Source organism: Octodon degus, unplaced genomic scaffold (genome assembly GCF_000260255.1).
Source record: "Octodon degus isolate 3935 unplaced genomic scaffold, OctDeg1.0 scaffold00009, whole genome shotgun sequence".
NCBI classification, from domain to species: Eukaryota; Metazoa; Chordata; class Mammalia; order Rodentia; family Octodontidae; genus Octodon; species Octodon degus.
The window spans coordinates 24029569-24040428 of NW_004524585.1; the positions used below are offsets into that span (position 1 = coordinate 24029569).

Genomic DNA, 10860 nt, shown 5'->3' on the forward strand with positions numbered 1-10860 from the left:
GTCTGCATCTTGTACAGCAATTAACCACTAAGAAGAATATATGCAGTGTATTATTTGTTGAAACTGTACTTTCGATTTGATTTGAAACTGTCTCATTTCTATATGTTTATCAATAAAACTTTGAAAAGAAAAAAAAAAAGAAATCGTCATATAACAAACGGCCCTGCACGTGTCTCCTCGTATTTCTCCAGAGAAGGTGTGTGATGGACTCTGTGAAGCAGGCTGGCTGTGGAGGGCAGCTGCGGGCGTGACGGTGCAGGCACTGCTGCCCCCTGTGCGCGGGCTCCTCCCGCCCCCAGCAGCAGTGTGCGAGGAGCGCTTTTTCATGCAGAGCTCATCAGGAGAGAATGTGATCAATCCAGTGAGAATTGATGTTGCCGTAGTTTCAAGTGGGTTCTGCATCGGAGCATCCTCGCGCTTCAGGCTCGTGCTCTTCCAGTCCAGGAGCCCGTCTGATGGAGCGGAGTACTTCTCTTGGATCTGCGCAGGAAGACAGAAGGACCTGTATTCTTGCAGATAATAGTCAAGTGTCTTCAGGGTTAGAAGTCAACTCTTCCTTACGAGCAGTTCATGGCTTCCACGTGGAGCTCTGCCCCCTGAGCGGTGGCGATTACGTCATGAGCAACCGCATGGTTGTGGAGCGGAGGTCGCAGTCTGAGATGCTAAGCGCTGTGAATAAGAACAAGCTCGTCGAGCAGATCCAGCACTTGCAGAGCATGTTTGAAAGAATCTGTGTGATTGTGGAAAAGGAGAGAGAAAAAACAGGAAACATATCACGAACGTTTAGGAGAACGAAAAACTATGACAGCCTGCTGACAGCCTTAATTGGTGCTGGGATCCGAATTCTGTTCAGTTCCTGCCAGGAAGAAACTGCAGATTTGCTAAAAGAACTCTCTTTAGTGGAACAGAGAAAGAATGCCGGTATTCTCGTCCGACAGCGGTGAATAGGAGTTGGCTCGAAGCCCTGCAGTTTTACCTCAGTATTCCCAGCGTGAGTTACGTGGCTGCATTAAATATGTACCATCGGTTTGCATCTGTGAAAAGGATGGCTAACAGCTCCCCTGCAGAAATCTCAGTGTATGCACACGTAACTCAACAGAAAGCTGAGGAGATCTACAGGTACTTGCACTATGTATTTGATGTGCAAATGCTGCCGCACGACCTTAACCAAGACAAACCAACCTGACACGCAACCGGACTGCTTAAGATGCTGCACAGTACTAAATGCACTTCCGTAACTGTGTTTGTGATGATGTGTAAAATATGTAAATGTTTCCTTATTACTTAAAAGATATTTTGTGTATATTTTTATTTATATGTAATATATAAATTAAAAGAAAAAAATCAAGTGTTCTACACAGTAACAAACTCAGACAGAAATTAAGGAAATAACACTGTGTACAAGAGCATCAGGAAAATTAAATATTTAGTAATTAACCTATACAAGGAATTGAAAACCCTCTATAATGGAAGTTATAGTAATCTGGCAAAGGATATTAAAAAATTTGCAGAAAGGGCTAGCCGGATAGCTCAGTGAACTGAAGCACCTGCTTAAGTAGGCACAGGGACCGGGGTTTGATCCCCAGCATCACATACTGTGGCAGCCCCACCCCCAGTGCATGCTGAGACTGGGAGTGGTGGCACACACCTGTAATCCTAGTGCTTGGGAGGCTGAAAACAGGAGGATCACTGAGTCTGATCTATGTAATGAGACCCTGTACTAATAAAATAAAATTAAATTAAAATAAAGATATCTCCTGTTTCTGGATTGGCTGATACAACATAATGGAAATGGACACACTTCCAAAATTGTTATAGAAATTTAATGCAATCCTAAGCAAGATACCAACAGAGTTCTTCACAGACCTAGGAAAACAGTTCTCAAATTCACATAGAACTAGAAGAGACCCACAGAAGAAATTGCTAAGTGCAGGGCAGGGGACATTACAATCCCTGAGTTCAAGTTATGTCCACAGTGATGAAAACAGCATAACATTGGGAAAGAAAAAAAAAACAGACTCGTGGATCAATGGAACAGAATAGAAGATGTACTGAACTACCATATCTTTGATAACAAGACCAAACAGATTCACTGTAGGAAGATACTCTCTTGAACAAAAGTTGCTGGGAAAACTTGCTTTTCATATACCAGATATTGAACTCAAACATGTATCTCTTTCCCTGACTTAAACGAAACTAGAACTAGATCAAAGATCTAAATATTAAAACAGAAAGACTATAGCTACTGGAAGATAGAATAGACAAAAGTCTTAAAGACATAGGTACAGGCAAAGGCTTTCTGAAAAAAAATCCTGAATTGCACAAGAAATAATACCAAGAATCGACAAATGCTTGCTTTTCAACAGCAAATTAAATAGACCTTCTGCACATCAAAGGAAACTACCAATTACATCTTAATCTCCATCTTTCCCAGAAGAAAAATAAATTCAGGACTACTCTCACTGGACTCAACAAAAAGTAATTCATGCAATAAATTGCCTTTCCCTTTCCCTTGCTTTCTTGCCCCTCCCCTGCCTACTTCTCCTTCCTATAACAAATTCTTTATTATTCTCATCACTTTGATGACAGCCAATGATTGTATGACCAAATGTAATGATTATGTGCAAAAATATCTCAGTTCTATAAATAGAGCTTTCTTCTTTGAAACAAAATAATGGAAAAATAAAGAGTTACTGGTTAACCACAAAAAAGAAACTACCAAGAGTGAAGAGGCAATGTGCAAAATGGAAAAAAAAAATTCCAGCTTCTTTTCAGACAGAAGAATACCATCTAGAGCATATAGAAAAAAAAAAAAAAAAAAAAAAAAAAAGATTAGATGCCCCAAATGTAAAGACACAAGTAAATATGCTATTGGAAATGAATAGATACTTCTCACATGAAGTATAAATGACCAACAAATACTTGAAATGTTGTTCTACATCTCTGGCCATTTGAGAAGCATAATTTTTTTTAAAAAATTGAGATTCCATCTTATACTAGAAAGGATGACTATTATCATGAAACAAAGGAATAACAAATGCTAGGAAGACTACTTATGAGACAACGAAATTCATTCTCCATTTATTTAGGGAAGGGTCTATGGGGTGTTCAAGGCTACTAGATCATACGTATAGTGATCCACCTGTTTACAGCTTCACAAGAGCTAGGATTATGGGTGCACGTCACCATGCCCAGTCTCAATTGTTGTCTCAGTGTGCCCCGGCAGTGGGGCTGATACGGCAGACCCAGGGATCAAACCCCAAGTCCCTTCCCTTGATTGCAGGTGCTTTAATCAGCTGAGCTATTTGGCCATCCCTCTATTTAATTTTTTAAATTTTTTATGTATTTGGTACAAGGTCTTACTAGGCAGCTCAGACCCTAGTGGTCCTCCTGTTTCAGGCTTCCCAGCCATGGAACTACATGCATGTGCCACCACCCCAGGTCTCAGTGGCCTGCTCAGCACGCCCTGTGGGCAGAGCTGGTGCAGCATGTGGCACCAGGGATAGTTCTCTACTTTTGGTGGCAGTGTTAATGGGTACAACCACTATGGAAATTAGCATGGAGATTCCTCAAAACTCTAAAACTAGATGTTCCATTTGACCCATATATATATATATCCATCTTCTAGGTATCTTTCTCAAGGAGTTAAAGAGATACTAATAGATATATGCATACTTGTGTTTATAACTGCACTATTTATAATAGTTATATCTTGGAGACAACTCTTATGCCTGTATCAACAGATGAATGGGGACTGGGGAGATAGCTCTGCAATCTAAAGTAACGGCTTAGGAAAGCTTAGGGAAGTGCAGGGACTGCAATTCGATCCCAGGCACCACATGTTGTGCCAGCCCACCCCTAGGGTGGGCTGAGCCTGCTACAAAACAAACAAAGAAACCCAGATGAATGGGTAAAAAAATGTGCTATTTACATCCAGTGGGGTACTACTTAGCCAAAGATAAGGATAAACTTGAGGCATTTTTAGATAAATAGATATCCCTTGAGACAATAATCTTAAGTGAAATAAATCAAGCATGAAAGTTTAAATGTCATCTTTCTCTTGTGTAAGGGGCCAAATGAAGGACAAATATTAAGATATAGAAAGACTTTAAATGGTAAGCTGAATAAGAGGTCGAGGAGAGGGCGAAAGGATGGTGAAAGGGATTTAAAGCAAAAATAATGAAGAATAATGGAACAAGATCTTTTGTAAATGATTAGGGAAAGAAGAGATGGAGGATCCAATGGTCAGGAAAAGATCGAAGAAATTAAGATGCATTGGGTACATAATCAAACTCCCCGTGATGAATGTGCACTGCAAATGAGTTCTGAATGTACATGCCTGTTCATTTACATTGACATATACTACAAACATGTCCTACAGCAAATTTAAAGAGCAAACAACTGTTAAATGTTGTCTTTTAAAATATTTTTTTTTCATTTTTGAGTAGGAATTTGCAGTCCATAATGTTTATATTCATAGCTTAGGGAGTCCTTACTTGTAGCTAACACATCTTACTCCATTTTATTCTCCTTCTTCTAACTTCAGGTCTAGAGTCCCTTCCCATCTGATAAAGATCTGTCTGCCTGCTTCTTATTGTCTATCTTTCACTTGTCTACTATCATTATTTTCATTATTTACACTTTGGGTTTCTTGAATAAGAGATTTTGCATAAAATTCAAGCTTCTGTGTCTGATTTATTTCCCTTAAAATCATGGATTCAAGCTGCACTCTTTTTCCTAAAAAGGACTTAAATGTATCTCTTTGCAACAGAACCGTACTCCACCATGTATATGTAGCACCATTTGTTCATTCATTCATCTCATGTTAAATAAGCTGCTCCTGATATATTACTATTATGAGTTGTGTGGCTATAAATAAGGGTATATAACGTGTCAATGGTAGCATGATATCTACCTCTTTCGGGAAGATACCTAAAAAGGAATACCTGAGGAGATGGAATTTCTACTTTTGCTTTCTTGTTTTGAATTGTTTCTGTATTTGGTAAAGGGTCTCACTACAGAGCTCAGACTCATTCTGATCCTCCTCCTTTAGCCTCCCACACGCTGGGACTACAAGCATGCACCATCATACTCGGTCTTAGTGGCCAGCACAGCACACATGTCAGGGATCCAGCCCCAGTTCCTGAGCTTGTCTAAGCAGGTGCTTAGTCAGCTGAGCTATCTCGCCAGCCCTGTTTTGTTTGTTTATTTGTTCATTTTGCTTTAAATCTTCATAATGATTTCCATAATGCTTCTGAAGTTTACATTTCTAGCAACAATGTAGAAGGCTGCCTTTTCCACCCAAACCGTCACCAGAATTTGTTATTGTTTAACATATTGAGGAACATCAATCTTTGTGGAGTAGCATGAAATTTCAGTGATTTAATTTGAAATTCTCTCATGGTCAGGGATGGTGAGCATTTTCTCATGTATTTATTGATTATTTTATACTTCTGACAAAGGTGTATGCATTTCAGGTGCCCCTTTTGTAACTGGGTTTTGTATTTTGGGAGTTCTGGGGGTTTTTTTTGTTTGTTTGTTTGTTTTTTAGGGTTCTTCATAAATTCTAAATACTAGTCCTTTGACAGGAGTAGTTTGAAAAACATTTTCCAATCCATAGGTTGATTTCAATTTATTGTTTCCTTTGTTGCGTTTAAGCTTTTTAATTTTATATGTTATGTGAGGATTCTGGATACAATTTCTTGTGCAAAAAATACATTTCATTTCCATTTTTTCCCTCAAGCACAACAGAAACCAAACGCATATTATTTGATGCAATCTTAGATTTTTTGTAAATGTATATGGAAATTTAAAAAAAAATTTAAGGAAACAGGAAGTTGTAGGATCTAGATCTTCAATATTGCCTAAGTAGTGTTAGCATGTAGAAAGCAAGAACATTAGAAAATCGTGTCCCACAAGTTGCATCCCTAAATATTCAAATGGGAAATTCTTGTGAGATTCTAAGTCAGACAATGTTGGAGAATTTGAAAAACTCAGCCAGACTGAACTCCTTGGAGCTACTGAGAAGTCCATGGGTCATGCAGAAATGCACACTTATCACTGTGAACTCAAAAATGCCAGGGAGAAGGAAAGACAACTAGAGACCTAAGGAAAGAAAAAACTGATTGCTTAGAGAAAATGGTTCAGAGGAATGAAAGACATTAGCAAGATTTAAGAGTGCTCTACGAATGTAAGCAGCATTTACATTTAATTGAGATGCTTGGCCCCAAAAGGTCATGGGCGAAAGATGAAATGTACATCAGGAATGTGAATAAGTAAAACTAGGTCACGATCAAGTAAAAGACGAGGTCAAAAAATTCAAAGGGCAGGTCTCTCCCACATATTAAATTAAGGAATTTGAAAGACAGTGCTTTGATTTGGAGGCTCAAAGCAAGCAAAAGACAACAGATATCCAGGAGACCTCTCAAAGGTGTAAACAAAAGCAAGATGTTATAGAAAGAAACGATAAACCTATCGAGGAACTTCAGCAAGCTTTAAGAGTAAATCAAAATAAGAGCATGACCAACAGAAGAGGATAAGTAATTCTGAGAAAATGATAAAGGATTTGAAAAATGCACTAAGGACTACAGACAGTGGTGAGAATGTTTAACTTCAGATTGATGCCATTACAAATGTCCTGGGATGAGTTTAAGATGAAAAGTCACTACGTGAAGGGGAGAAACACAAAAAGAGCATGAGTGTGCATATTACAGCTTTTGACAGTCTTACAAATTAAAAAGAAGATAAGCTGAAGCAGAGGTACCAGGACACATATGAAGCTGTTTTATGGCTAAGAAGTAGCAGAGACCTATTACAGAATTAAGAAACCTCATAAAGATTTGTACTTCTTTTCATATACAAAAAGTACATTTAATTCTTAAAAACTCTATGGTAATCTGTGAGCAGAACAAAGTGGAATTTGATTATATAGAAGTATCTTCACAGCTGCACCTCACAGAGCAAACTTTCATTGAATTGGATGATGATAGGCAACAATTTTTTAATTAATTTTACTGAGAAATAAAGAGCAATGAGACAGATTCAAAACAGGTTAGTAGGACAGTTACAATAATTAATACACTGCATGCTGTTGTCTTCATAGTAGTTATTCATAGTACAAGATGCAGAAATGATATCCTGCCCAAACACTACTAGTACAAATCTTTCTTCTCATAAAATTAAGATAAGTTGGATATATATATATATATATATATATATATATATATATATATATATATATACAGATACAAAATGGACCTTTATGTATATCCCCTAAATTTTCTGATCAAGGAGATTATGGGGCCACAGAAGAAAGTGATCAATGGTGTATAATGCACATAAGGACAGTCACCTGGAGAGAATGTGTTCTCTTAGGCTAAGAGAGAAAACTGGTCAAGCAATCGCCATGACTCATCCACATGGCTGACACTGATAAAAGCTCTACAAACTATGGTACAGAGTTTCAGGGTAAATCCTGAGGGGATTTGACTGACCTTGTCAGATACAAAAGAAATATTTCTTACTATATAGGTCTTGCATTATCTTTGTCTTAACCATCCAGCAGAAAAGTATAAGCAAAAGGTATAAAAAGTAAAGCCATATCACTATGCTGAGCTGTAAAAGGCTCAAGTCAACAACTTCTGACATTGCCAGTTCTATGGATAAGGCACTACTATGATGGACTACTAGACTATATTGGATTATTTCACTGAATTCATGCACCTACAATATTTATATGGCAAGGGAATACCCATCTCTGACAAAACTAAACAATTATTGCAGAAAGGCAAGGAACTTAAGAAGAGAGCTCGGCAAGGGTATAACCTGGATGCACAGCAGACCCAGGTACCCACCATTCCTAATGGACACAACTCTCACCCCCACAGCTTTCCAAGATCTTCCAAATACATTGGATGATATGGGTGCTTTATTAACTGGAGAAAGACCAAGACCTTCCTTCCTCACAGGACTGAATGCCACAGTGGTTCAGGAGTACACAGAAAGAGAAGAAGAAATAGTACAGTTAACTGAGGAACTAAACTAGACTGATATATGGAAACTATTTCACAGGTAAAAGAACAGTGGCTAAATCCCTTAAAAGATCTAGTAGAAAAAATTAAGGAAAAATTCAGAAATTATTTTTAGGTCCGTGCCTTGTGCTGGCAAAATTATCTCCACACAGAAAGTCAGGAAGATTATGTTTAATATGGGACTTGAATTAAAATCAAATTTTTCAGTTATACTCAGTAGCACAAACTGACTCCTCCTCAAGGTGGGGGTAGAAAAGTGGTTCTATCCAGATCTACTTGACAGCACTTCAGGAGCTTAATCGGTACACAAGTAGTATAGTTCAAGCCAGGGGATGGACCCAATCAATAAAGGGGGAGTATCTAAAATGGTTATGAAAACTAACTGTAAAGAAAACACATAAAATACATCTTTATTACACCAATGTTTCTATAATACCTTCATTTTTCTGAAAAGATGACAGTCTTGTTTACCTACAATGGTCCTCATATACTGAAATCAAATAGATCAAATTTAAAGGCTTTCCAAAGGCATCGCTATCCTATTACATTTATTCAATGTCTCAGTTACTCTTCTCTCATTGCTGGGACAAATACCCAACAGATTTATTTAGCTTACAGTTAATAGAGGTTTCAGTCCATACTCAGCTTGCTCCAAGGCAGACAGGCACAGGGCAGAGAGCAACCTTTCATGGGAGTGGCAAAGAGCAGAGAGCAAAGACAGGAGTAGCAGCAACAATGGCTGCAGAGAGAAAGTCTGTCTCCCTTAAATTGCATTCAGGCTATATGCCCCAGTCTGGGTTTAGTATTCACACCCATAATCCCAGAATTACTGAGACCCATAATCCCAGCCTTGGTCATGAATTAATTCCAAAGTCTAGAAGTCTCTACCCCATGACTGCATGAGGCTTTAGGGAGACAACTAGACACAAACCATAACACTCAGCCTTCTTGATTAAAGTAACTAGAAGGAGCTTCCAGAGTTTTTGTTATTGTTGTTGATGAATTCTGTTAATAACTATGGATTAATTGAATAAAGTTATGGGATTTATCAAAATAGAAAAAATCATGTCACTGACTACAAGTTAAATTTTCTTTGCTGGCTCTACCAAAGAATGACGCTTAATATCAACTTCAATAAAAAGATACTTTATAATGTCAATGTGATATTAAGACCTTTGGCACTATAATTACTTTTTTCTCATAAGTAAATTTTTAGAAAACTTGGATGTCAGAAATAACATGGAGAACAGCAGTAGAGTAATTTGTAAAACATATTTCAATTTCTATTTTCCAAGAATATTTTGTCAAGAACAAACTGAAATTACCAATTTCAGGAAACAGCCCCAAATTATGCTACTCTTTCAGTTCATCTTTTAAAAGGAACAAGATGTTTGCATGATTTTATTTCTAGTCTTAATCTACTTTTTAAAAAATTTAATCATTTGGTCGTGGTAGCCCAATTCAGCTTTCTCTATGATAAAATTATGGATTTTCTTTTTCAAACTCCACTTAGTATAAGTGAGAAATGAAATTCACCCCTCAGAGAGAGAAAATTGAGCTCTGATTCATGTATAAATGAAGATCAAGCTATTGTGCCTACACATGACACCACAGAGCAACACAATTAGGGAAAGGTTTTTGGAGACTGTGCATTTATTCTACTGTTTCTTAGTGTTTTACCCACTGAGTTTAGCAACTATTGACTCATCCTGCCTATAGAAATTTCTATTTTGATTTTTTTGTGATTTTCAGTTTGTTTCTTCATTTCTATAATTTCTTATTGAAAATGTTATGTAAGACATAATTGGTTTGCATATTTTATTTATTCATTCAATTATTTATACCAGTAAGCATGGAGAAAATATCTCTTATAATTAGAATAATATAAAATATTTTGCTTTTTGTTTTGATGCTGAAATTGTTTCACCTTCAGTCCTTGGGGTCTTTTTCAGATCTAAGTTTTCTCTTGAACATATTTTCCATTCCTTTTCTCTTTCTTTCTCTCTTACTTTCTTTCTTTGTTTTGTTTTAAGCATTTTAAATATGTGCCAATGTGAGTTTTCTCAGGATTTTGTTACATTTACTCAGGGATAAACCACTTCTCAAAGGGATTATTTTTTAACCAAGAATTTTAAAAATTCTTGTAGGGATGAGATTCCTCATCCTCCAGGTTCTCTCAAAGGCCCGTGTATGAAGTATATGAATATTCATCTATTTATGTATGCATTCATATATTCAGTCATTCTCCACTCTGTTCATATCTATATCATATTTTTGGCAAAAGCTTTTATATGGAGTTTATCGACATAAAATAATCAATATAGTTAACTCTGGGTTTCTTTGTGATCCTTGGTTTTTCTTATTTAAATTTTATTCTTTTCTTCAACAATGAGAAATCAGGCTCTAATACCACACTTACATACTCTATTGTTTATATGTCAATATTACATACTACATTACCTTTTTATTGATGCATTCTATGTGTATGAAGAAGATTTGTGTTGTAAACCCAAGACATATGAGAAACAAAGATACAATGAGAGCATAGAGCAGAGAACGCACATGTTTTAGAGACCAAGGGCCCAAACTGTAACTCAAAACCCGCTTAATTAACACTAACTGCCAACATTGTAATTAGTCCTGATTATTTAGGTTTTGGTTTAGAAAAAATAACTCATATATTAACATTAAATTTTTGTATATTAAAAAAATCACATGTGCCATAGGTTTGCCCCTGCTGGCACGGAAGGTTTTGTTTTAGTTTGGAAAATAGCACTCAAAAGTACATGTGTTAAAGTCTGGTCATCAGACTGATGTTAGTGAGAGGTGA

At 36.9% G+C, this 10860-nt stretch overlaps 1 pseudogene; it reads left to right on the forward strand.

Annotated features, from left to right (window-relative positions):
- Nucleotides 1–455: 455 nt before the first annotated feature.
- On the forward strand, nt 456–10224 carry LOC101581583 (annotated as a pseudogene).
- The last annotated feature ends 636 nt before the right edge of the window (nt 10225–10860 follow it).